The sequence below is a fragment of the Vicia villosa genome, linkage group LG2, assembly GCF_029867415.1.
Source record: "Vicia villosa cultivar HV-30 ecotype Madison, WI linkage group LG2, Vvil1.0, whole genome shotgun sequence".
Lineage (NCBI taxonomy): Eukaryota > Viridiplantae > Streptophyta > Magnoliopsida > Fabales > Fabaceae > Vicia > Vicia villosa.
The window spans coordinates 77,173,232-77,185,591 of record NC_081181.1 but is presented as its reverse complement, the minus strand read 5'-3'; the positions used below and the strand labels follow the sequence as shown (position 1 = coordinate 77,185,591).

The following is a 12,360-nucleotide window of genomic DNA, read 5'->3' as shown; positions in this document are numbered from 1 at the left end:
GATATATTATTGTATTGGATATATAAAGGCTTGAAGACTGAAAGAAGAAGCAAGAACGCTCACGATCATATTCACTCTTTATAGACTATTATTAGCTTCATATTTCTTTTAGTCTTAGATTTGAAAAAGAAAAGTTTACATCCTGCTTGTGTAGAAGCACTATATTGTAAACAAACCCTGATCAAAGGTTGTTTGATGGTTCCTTGAGAGACTGAGTGAAGTTTGTCTCGAGAAGTCTAGGGCTAGAGAGTCTTAGAGGTTGTTAGTCACAGAGGTGCCTGTGCAAGGTTAGTCACCGGCGGTTGCCCGTGCATTGTAGTTAGTCACAGAGGTGCCTGTGCAAGGTTAGTATCTGGCGGTTCCCCGTACGATTGTGATCAGTTTGGTTATAGTGGAATATGTCCTCGATTGAGAGAGGCGAAATCACCTCGAAAAGGTGGACTGGACTAGCTTGATATTTGTCAAGTGAACTAGTATAAAAATACTGCATTCTTTCCTTCTTGCATCTTTTTATTATAATCAATAGTAGAGAGTTTGTGGTTTCAAGAAAGGGAAATTGTTTTATTAAAAAGCATAATGTTTTAAAAATCTTATTCAAACCTTCTCTTTTAAGTGTTTTACTGATAGATTTCAAAGGAATATTAATTTAAGGTAGTGTCTTATTATTGATAAATTTTTTGGTCCATTATGAGATACTTGGTAGGTCTGATTTTTATCATAGATTTTTTTTTTCAACTTTTTATTACTTTTTTCAAAAAATTTATATCTTTTATTAAAATACAAATTGAAGAATTACATTAAATTTAAAAAACTAACTTTTATTATATTTTTAAAAAACCTACTATTATATTTAGTTAACATTTAAATCTATTAAACTTTTTTTGCAAGAAAAGCTAACACAAATATATTGTACATTATTTTTAATTTACAAAAATAATAAAATATGATAAAAAAATAAATCTGCAGAAATTCTTTCTTGCGAATTCTTGTATTGTAGTTTTAGTTTGTTTCAAATAACAATTTCTGCAGCAAAATCCACATAAACATTTTCTGCGAAGTAACCCGTTATTTTATAATGTTGTTTGACTTTTAATTTAAAATATAATTTCCTCAGCAAAATTTTTCCATAGAGTTTATTATATTAAATGATGTGGTAGGAAACTCTGCAGGTAAACCTGCGGAATATTTTCTGCAAAAAATTTCACAGGTAAAACGGATATTTTGTTGACAACCACTTCATATCTCCTTTCTTTAGTTAACTCTAAAAACCGAGATAAACTATCCATGTATCTAACCATTTATTTAGCTCTTTCTTGTCTGGTAGCAATGTGATTCCTCAAACACCTTAGACACTTTTGAGAACAGTACCAGAGTTTAATTATGTTGACATAAGTGTACTATAGTAGTTTTTAGTTTGCGCGAGTAGTAGTGGAATTTTTTTATATTGAAGGTTCTTGATTAACTATTTGATGATATTGAACTAGTATAAATTTTGGTGTTGATACTTTATTTCTATAAACAGTATCCAATAAAATGTATAAGATATTTTCAAGTAAAATGGAAAAGAGAACAAATTAAGAATATGAATATTATATCATGTTTATACTTTTTTTTTTTTAAAAAAGCAGAGTTGAAAAATCTGCAAACCTTTGAAATAACCGTGTGTTTTTAAAATCATCTAACAGTTTTCCATCATACTAATTCCAATAAAGGATGAAAGAATCAAAATATATTTCTTATTGTATTAATCATTTAAAGATTTTTTTTTATTTCAATATAATTCAATTTAGGATATCATAAATATTTTATTATATTTAACAAAATGGAAAATGAAGAAAAGATATTTTATATATAAATAAAAATTGTAATAATATTTACAATTTCATTAATACAGTTTAAATATATTAATATTCATTATATTTTATTAATAATAATATTAAAATATAATTTTAGAAAAAAAAGTATTTTTACAAGAGTTACTTAATTTATTGTAAGGCAAAATTCATAATATTAAAATAGAAAATGACTTATAATTACTAAATATTTTTTACCATATAATTTATTTTTAATCATTCAAATTTTTTTATCTCTCTTCCTGGATTTAGTTTTTTTTTTATATAAAAAGTAAAAGTAATACAAATTTATAATTCAGATACTACCTATGATAATAATAATTGGAAAACATGTTAAAAGGGTTTTCAATATTTTATTACAAATATTTATATTAGATACTTTGGTCAAACAATTTAAATATCCATTTACTAAAAACATTTATTAAATGATAAATCTAAAAATATATATCATTTCTTAAAATATAAATGAATTTAATAATAAAGCTTTAATTTTTTTGTTCAGTATTTATATAAAATAATTCATTTCGAAAAAAGGAAAAAAATTTAAACCATTTATAATTGTTATGGGGGCAAAAAAAGTAAAATTTTTAAATAATTTTACAAACATTGCATAAGCCATTAATATAATATATATATATATATATATATATATATATATATATATATATATATATATATATATATATATATATATATATATATATATTAATGGCTTATGCAATGTTTGTATATATATATACACATATATATATATATATATATATATATATATATATATATATATATATATATATATATATATATATATATATATATATATATATATATATATATATATATATATATATGTTTTTCAGACTCTTCATTTTGTTCCTTCAAGTTGATCTATGTTTTTCAGGAAGTTTATGGTTCACATTTCATTTCAACTCTTCATTTTGTTCCTTCTAGTTGTGAAGTTTTTTAAATTTTTCTTTTGTTAGCCTATAGTTTTTATTCTTGTAAGTCTTTAGGAGCATGAATATTACTTAAAATTGATAATTTTGTGAATATTTACGAGATGATACACATGAACCTATGTTCCTGAGTTTTTTTCACTTGAGTTCTATTTCTCTAATATTAAGTATTTTATAATTTTTTTTCAAGAAACTTAGCGTATCGGGCTCAAAGAAATCCATATCTTGTGGAGATACTGAGATGTATCTAAATGAAATAAAGGTTGCATTTAAAAAAGAGGATTATAAGTACCAAGAATTTCTAAGGGTTATGAAGAGTTTTCATATGAAAAGGTTTGATCTATTCATAATATTATAACAGTTTTAAATTTGTATATTGTAACTATTGAATATTTTCTTTTTCTTTGAAGAATTGATATTATTGATATGGTGGAAAGAGTGAAAAAATTATTTAAAGGGTACAAAGAATTATTATTAAAATTTAGTAATTTTGTGCCCGATGGATTTGATATCAAACCTTCACCAAAAAAGTCAAATATTCTTGTAGTGGATAAAGAAGATGCAAATAAATATTTGGCCAATGTAAAGGTACGAGGATTGTTATATACAATGGATTTTTTGTGTACATAGTTGTATTCAATTTAGAATTAATCATTAGAAAATTTTCATTTATTAAAAATATCATATAAGACAGAAAAAATCCATAAACGTATAGATAAATTTAATGGCAAAGAAATTATAGAGAGATTTAATATATTTCCAATAATTTTGATAAATATAATGTTTCCTTTATATGCAGACTAGATTTCAACATCAACCTTATGTATATGACTTGTTTCTAGACATAACTATTATGTACAAAAACAAAGAAAAGAGTATTGGAGAAATATACGAATCGGTATGTATTATGTTTGATTAAGTGTGCCTTTGATTTTACTTTTCTTTTGTTTTGCTCAATTTAATCATAATTGAGTATTTTTTCCAGGTTATTTCCGTTTTTGAAGACCAGCCCGATCTTGTTGATGAGTTTATTAATTTTCTTCTATGACGTGGTTCGTGATGCATACTAAATAATTGGCCCATGTACAACATTAGTTTCTGATGAGTTAATCAGTAACTGTGGTTTTGTTGGTTACAATTTAGTTTATTAAGTTAAGTTTTGTTGTTTGTAATTTGAGACTTTTTTTTTTTTTTTATAAGCAAGGATTGTATTATAACTGAGTACTAGGGGTACTCGAACCCGCTTACAAAAAGGAGCAAAACAAGCTCAAAACAAAGAAATTATTAACCAACTGAAATATACGTTAAGTACAAAAGCGGATTCATACAGAAATCGTAGAAATTACACTTGGAGTAAGCAATTTCTCCAAAAAGCGACCATCTCCAAATCTTCAGTTTGATCTCCCACGAAATATCATTAACACTACAAGTCCCTCCATTAAAAATAACTTCATTTCTCCTCAACCATAAACTCCTAATCACCGCCATCCAAATAACACCCTCCTTACGGCTTTTTAATCTAGAAATAGAGCAATCAAAAAGAATATGGGAAAGAGTTTCCTCCTCCTCTGCACAAAAGACACACAGCGGATCCGAATTATTTAAGAAAACACCTCTACGAGTAAGTTGGTCTTTTGTCGGTAACCTGTTCAGAAAACATCTCCAAACGAAACCTTTAATGTTGAACGGAACTTCGGAAGACCACATTAACCGCAAGGCTTTAGACAGATTCTCATCATTAGCTGTATCATGGCTGCTACCTAACAGTAAGTCATACCCGACCTTGGCACTGTAACCTCCCTCCCTGTCATGCTTCCAGTAGATCGAATCGCTCTCCCCTGACGCTGGAGCCGAAGGCCCTAAAGCAAGCCGAAGCCGATGAATTTCAGCTCTCATCTCTAACGACAGCCTCACCTCATCAATTCCGAAATTCCCCCACACCCAGGAATGGGGAAAGCTACCATTAGAGCGGAATCACCCTGCCAAACAGATTCCCAGAAGAAAATTGAATTGTCGTTTCCCAGTTTGAAAGAAAGGTTCCCAGCTAGCACCGCTTCCGTATTACCGTTATCCAAATTCACCAAATCTTTCCACCACGCCGATATGCACCTCTTATGCCTAACCTCCGCTCCTGCCCCTAACTGAAACTGAGCGATTGTTAGGGACCAAATAGTACTAATTTTCATATATTGTTTTTGGTCCCTTTAGCCACTTTTCACTCAATAATCACACATTTATTCTTACAATTTAATAATTTTGCAATTTAGTTAATTTTAATTCTTTTGAATTGTTATTTCACATGTTTGTTAGTTTTGTAGCGTTTTGATTAGGTTTGAAGCTCATGGAAGCAAAGGGGAATCACTTGAAGGCTTCGACTTGTACAAGAAGAGCTGAGGAGGTCAGTTTGCCCCGCAAACATCCTTGGCGCTACAACCTACAAAAATCTCATCTGTCTTGGTTTTTGGCTGGATTCTGATGTGGCAGAAATTGAAGTGTTTGCACCGCAAACATCCTTGGCGCCGCAAACACTGCGCAGAAAAACTCCTCTTTTACTTTAGCTGGTCTGCCACTTGTCATTAGTTTAGTTTGTAATCTTTTTTGAAGGTGGACAGTTAGTACGAATTTTGGGGGGTTAACTTAGAAAAAAGAAGAGGAACCAAGCCCATTCATTCTATTCCATTGTACACCACACATTGAGATTAGGGTTTTGGAGAGAAAAGCTTGCACCTTTGTGAGAGATTGATGCTTAGAGCTTCTTCTTCATTCTTCTTGTTGTCAACCATGGTGATGAGTAGCTAAATCCCACTTTGACAAGATTGGAGGTAGTAGCTATCCTTGTTAACTATGTATTTGCTCTAACACTTTGTATGAACTTCATTGGTATTGAAATGGATGAATGTTGTTGTTTTATCTTTTATATTTAGATTTGATTTATGATTGAGAAATATATTTCAAGTCATGATCTACAACATTTTATCAAGTAGTGAATAAATGCTAGAGATAGATTTATTTGCTACTTTTCTATTTGTATCAAACAATCAAGATTAGTATATTAATATTTAGAGTGAGAGATCATCTAAAGATTAATATATTAACTTTCACAATTTTGTTTAGACATAAACATTGTTGGGAGGATTCTAGAGCATTTCACCATTAGTGAAGTTATGCACTTGTTGTTAAAGTCACATGGAAGATAAGGCTAGTGTAACCAAACCAATCTTGTCATTCTTTTATTATTGAAACAAGTTTTAGTTTATTGTCTTGATTAGAACAAATAGCGATTCAAAACAAAACAACTTTGTTACCTTTCGAACTTAAAATAATAGTAACTATAGAACGGCGGTAATATCACCCAATCTCTGTGGATACGATTTAAAAATATTTGCCTTGAATATACTATTCAACAAATTGGCGCCGTTGCCGGGGATTGGCGTTTGATATTGCAAGCATTGCAATAGTTCATTGTTTTAAGTTTTGTTACTTTATTAATATTGCTTTTTCGTTTCACTTGGTTTGCTAGTTTTGTAGATTCTTGTGTATGCGAGAAAAAGCTTCCGAAGAGCAATTTCATTTCGATCCCGAAATTGAGAGAACACTCCGAAAGCTCAATAGCAAGACATGAAGAAGAAGGAAGTTAGCCCAAGAGAAGCGACAAAGAGAAGAGGCATCTACTTCTTCTAACAATCACATTGAAGAAGTAGTTGTAGAGACTTTTGAAGGAGACATGGCGGGTGTTGTTCCAACCGAAATGTCCGCCAATAGTCCAAGACGTACCGCCCAATTTGCACGCAATGCTCAAGGTGGGGCAAATACGGAGATGAAGACCAGAATCCTCCAACTCGTTTATGCAAATCCATTCACCGGAATGGATCATGAGGATCCTTTTGCACATCTCACCAAGTTTTATGAGATTGCGGGTTCAACGGGAGTCGATGCGGCCAATGAAGAATCATTGTTCAAGAGATTATTTCCACACTCATTACTTGGGAAAGCCAAAGAATGGTATCTTGATCAATTACCAAATGTGATGACGGATTGGAATCTATTGGAAGAAAAATTTTTAGAACGATATTTTCCTCAATCCCGGTTCATTGAGGCCAAAACGGCAATTGCGGTTTTCAATCAAGGAAGCAACGAGTCCTTAAATGATGCTTGGGAAAGATTCAAATCCATGCTTAGAAAATGCAAGGGTCATGGTTTTGATGATCTCACACAAATCCACATCTTCCGAAATGGACTTCAACCGGTGCACAAGACACTTTTGGATGCTACCGCGGGTGGCTCTCTAATGTCAAAAAGCGCGGAGGATGCAATAATGAAAATCGATCGTATGGCACTCAATGATCTCCAAACTTAACATGATAGGAGTCCATCACAAAGGAAGCCGGGTGTTCTCGAATTAAACACCAATGATGCCATCCTTGCGCAAAACAAGATTCTCTCTCAACAAGTTGAGTTACTTACTAAGCAAATGTCGAAGCTTCCACAACAAATGAAGGAAATTCATGGGATGCAAATGACTTCTCACGTGGAAAGTTGTGAACTTTGTCAAGGTGACCATCCTACCGGGTTTTGTCCTCCTCCCGAGAGCAAAGAGGTGAATTATGTTAACAATCAAAATCAAGGTTATCAAAGGCAACCTCCACCTCACAACAATCCTTACCAAAGAAACAACCAAGGATTCCAACCATCAAGATTCGGCAATCAACACTATCAACATCAAAGTCCTTATCAAAGTTCAAACCCACAAGGCCAAGGTCAACAATCTCAAGGCGGAAGCTCAAAGTTGGAAGATACTCTTACACAATTCATGCAAGCATCCATGGCTAATCAAAGGAGTAATGAAGCGGCCATAAAGAATTTAGAAAATCAAGTGGGTCAACTCGCAAAGCAATTGTCCGAGCAACAACCGGGAGCATCCTTTTCCGCCAACACCCAAGCCAATCCTAAGGAACATTGCAAATCCATTGTTACAAGAAGTGGGAGGAAGGTGAATAATGGTGTGAATGAAGAGGTCATAGTGGAAGATGATGAGGAAGTAGTAGTTGAAGAGGAAGAAGTGGAAGTGATAGTTGAAAATGAGGGAGAAAAAAGTGAGGAAAAGATAGAGGGAGACTTAGTTGAAAAAGAGAGGAGAGAAGATGAAGAAAAGGAGAAAAACACTAAAAGCATGAAGAGAAATAAAAAGAGAGATGAACAAAAGAGCGAAATCCCTTCCCAACACTTACCATACCCTCATGCCAAATCAAGGAAGGATAATGCAAGGCAATACGCTAGGTTTATGGATATTTTCAAACAACTCCAAGTGAATATCCCATTTTCCGAAGCGTTAGAACAAATGCCAAAATATGCAAAGTTCATGAAGGACATTCTCACCAAGAAAAAGAGATATTCGGAAGAGGAGACTATTCTACTTGATGCTCGTTGTAGTGCAATAATCCAAAAGACATTACCAAAGAAAGAAGCCGATCCGGGACGGGTTACCTTGCCGGTTACAATCGGAGGTCATTACATAGGTAACGGTTTGGTCGATTTGGGCTCAAGTATTAATTTAATTCCGTTATCTATCATCAAAAGATTGGGAAACATAGAGATGAAGCCGACCCGAATGACTTTGCAACTAGCCGATAAGTCTCTCACCTCTCCCTACGGAGTTGCACAAGACATGCTAGTCAAAGTGGACAAATTTTTGTTCCCGGTAGACTTTGTGGTAGTTGATATGGAAGAAGACCGTGACGTACCATTGATACTTGGAAGACCTTTCATGAAAACAGCCCGGATGATGATTGACATAGACGATGGTCTTATGAAGGTGAGAGTGCAAGATGAAGAAGTCACTTTCAATCTCTTTGAAGCAATGAAGCATCCCAAGGATAAATATGACACATTTCGAGTCGATGCCACCGAAGAGGAGATCGAGGAGGTTGCTAATCAAGTTCACATCTCTAGTCCTTTGGAAAGATCTCTTATAGGAGCTTACAATGTCTTATCCGAGATTGAAGAGAAAGAAATGGAAGCATTCTTGAATGAGTTGGAATCTTGTGGGGAGATAGACCATAATGAAGAAAAGGTAGAAGAGTTGCATGCGGAAAAGAAAGTGGAAGAATAAAAAATAGAGCTAAAGATGCTGCCACCTCATTTGAAGTATGTTTTCCTTGGTGATAACTTTACTAAGCCGGTGATCATTAGTAATTCTTTGTCCACTCAAAAGGAGACTCGCTTAATCGAGGTGTTAAAGAAGCATGAAGGTGCAATTGGGTGGGTTTGATCTGATTTGAAAGGTATTAGTCCCGCTTATTGCATGCACAAAATCATGATGGAGGACGATTACAAACCGGTTGCTCAACCTCAAAGACGGCTCAACCCATCAATGAAGGAAGTCGTGAGGAAGGAAGTAGTTAAGCTATTAGAGGCCGGGATGATCTATCCTATTTCCGATAGCGAATGGGTAAGTCCGGTGCAAGTTGTTCCTAAGAAAGGCGGCATGACGGTTATCCGAAATGAAAAGAATAAATTGATTCCGACAAGAACGGTAACCGGATGGAGAATGTGTATCGACTATAGAAGATTAAATCATGCAACAAGGAAGGATCATTTCCCATTGCCTTTCATGGATCAAATGTTGGAAAGGCTAGCCGGCAAGAATTTCTATTGCTTTTTAGATGGTTATTCGGGCTACAACCAAATTTCGGTGAACCCGGCGGATCATGAGAAGACCGCTTTTACATGTCCCTTTGGTGTTTTTGCCTATCGAAGAATGCCCTTTGGACTATGTAATGCTCCAGCTACATTCCAAAGATGCATGCAAGCTATCTTTGCGGATTTGATTGAAGAATGTATTGAGGTGTTCATGGACGATTTTTCAGTGTACGGAGCATCTTTTGACCTATGCTTAAAGAATCTTGAAGTGGTATTGGAGAGATGTGTGAACACCAACCTTGTGCTCAATTGGGAAAAATGTAATTTTATGGTCACCGAAGGAGTGGTTCTTGGACACAAAATTTCTTCCAAAGGACTTGAAGTTGACAAAGCCAAAGTGGAAATCATAGAGAAGTTGCCACCACCAACCAACATCAAGGGAATAAGGAGTTTTCTTGGACATGCCGGTTTCTACAGGAGATTCATTAAGGATTTTTCGAAGATCGCAAAGCCATTGAGTAATTTACTCAACAAAGGTACGCAATATAATTTTGATGAGTCTTGTCGAAAAGCCTTCCTTGAGCTGAAAGACAAATTAGTTACCGCACCCATAATCGTTGCTCCAAATTGGAAAATGGATTTTGAACTCATGTGTGATGCAAGCGATTATGCGGTTGGTGCGGTATTAGGTCAAAGAAGAGCAAAAATTTTCCATGCAATTCACTATGCTAGTAAAGTTTTGAATGAAGCTCAAATTAACTATGCAACAACTGAAAAAGAGCTACTAGCCATAGTGTATGCATTGGAGAAATTTAGAGCTTATTTGATCGGTTCTAAAGTTGTAGTCTACACTGATCATTCCGCGATAAAATATTTGCTAACCAAGCCGGATTCCAAACAACGGTTAATCCGTTGGATTTTACTCTTACAAGAGTTTGATTTGGAAATCCGAGACAAAAAGGGATCCGAAAACTTGGTGGCGGATCATTTATCTCGATTGGTAAACGTGGAGATTACAAAGAATGAGATAGAAGTAAGAGAAGAATTTCCCGATGAAAAACTTTTTGCGATTCACGTGAGGCCTTGGTTTGCCGATTTTGCAAATTATAAGGCAACCGGGTTGATCCCGGAGGACCTCACTAGCAATCAAAGAAAGAAATTTTTAGCGGATGCCAAACACTATGTATGGGATGACCCATATCTATTCAAAGAAGGTGTTGACAACATCTTGAGAAGATGTGTCACCAATGAGGAATCGAAAGATATTCTTTGGCATTGTCACAACTCTCCGTATGGAGGCCACTATAGTGGATGGAGAATAGCCACCAAAGTACTCCAGTCAGGGTTCTTCTGGCCTACTCTATTCAAAGATGCTCATGAGCACGCAAAAAGTTGTGACAAATGCCAAAGGTGTGGAGGAATAGGCAAACGCGATGAAAAGCCCTTAACCAATATGTTAGAAGTTGAAGTTTTTGATTGTTGGGGCATTGATTTTGTTGGTCCGTTTCCTCCCTCTTTCGCTAATGAATACATTCTTGTTGCCGTTGACTATGTATCTAAGTGGGTGGAAGCACTTGCGACACCTAAGGCCGACTCCAAAACAGTGATCAAATTCTTAAAGAAAAATATCTTCTCACGTTTTGGTGTGCCAAGGGTGTTGATAAGTGATGGAGGTTCTCACTTTTGTAATACACCTCTGGAAAAAGTTTTAGAACATTATGGTGTAAAACATAAGGTGACCACCCCCTATCACCCACAAGCGAATGGTCAAACGGAAGTATCAAACAGAGAGGTAAAGAGAATTCTTGAGAAAACGGTCTCGAGCTCTAGAAAAGAGTGGTCTTTGAAACTAGATGAAGCTTTGTGGGCATACCGTACTGCCTACAAAGCCCCTATTGGACTAACCCCTTTTCAGATGGTCTACGGAAAAACTTGTCATCTTCCAGTAGAGGTGGAACATAGAGCACTTTGGGCTCCTAAGTTTCTGAACTTTGATTCCGCTCTGGCCGACCACAAAAGAAAAGACCAACTCCATAAATTGGAAGAGTTAAGGGACCAGGCGTATCACTCCAATAAGCTCTACAAAGACAAAGTCAAAGCTTATCACGATAAAAAGGTCCGATGCAAAAGTTTTCATGAGGGGCAGATGGTGTTGCTATTCAACTCACGGCTTCGATTGTTTCCCGGTAAACTTAAATCAAAATGGTCTGGACCATTTGTGGTGAAGGAAATGAGGGACTATGGAGCCGTTGTGATTGAGGATCCCAAGTCTAAGGAAAGCTGGACAGTTAATGGTCAGAGACTCAAGCTTTATCATGGTGGGGAAGTGGTGCGCGAATCATGTGCTATGTTACTTAATGATCCGTGAGGATCATTGAACCGTCGAGCTTAAACGACGTTAAACAAAGCGCTTGTTGGGAGGCAACCCAACGTCGTAAGTTGCTAGTGTTATTTTCATATAATTTCTGCTTTATAGTTGTTAGGTGTTTGTATTCTCTTTCGCAAGTGAAGGGTATTGTGAAATTGGCAATTTTTTAGAATTTAACTCTGTTTGCCCCGCAAACAATGTTTGCCCCGCAAACAGAGCACAAACAGAGAGTTGGCCATTTTTACAAATAAAATTTACTCTGTTTGCGCCGCAAACAAATGAGCATTTTCTTTTTCTTTTCAGCTATTGCGCCGCAAACAGGGCAAAAACAGAGATGTGGCCATTTTTTCAAAGAAAAGTTGTCATGTTTGCGCCGCAAACAAGGGATTGCGCTGCAAAACCTTCGAGGCAGAGAAATCCTTCCTTTTTTATTTTTTTACTTAAGTTTTCTTTTACTTTATTTTGGTTACTCTTCCAACTTTCTTTTAAAACAACTTTCTCACAAAACTTCCACCCTCCACTTTCAAACCCTAAGTTCACCAACACT

The 12,360-nt window shown here is 34.9% G+C and overlaps 1 pseudogene; it reads left to right on the top strand.

Moving 5' to 3' along the window:
* The window catches only part of LOC131649405 (uncharacterized), a 249,949-nt pseudogene that overhangs the window by 181,338 nt on the left and 56,251 nt on the right, over positions 1–12,360 (top strand).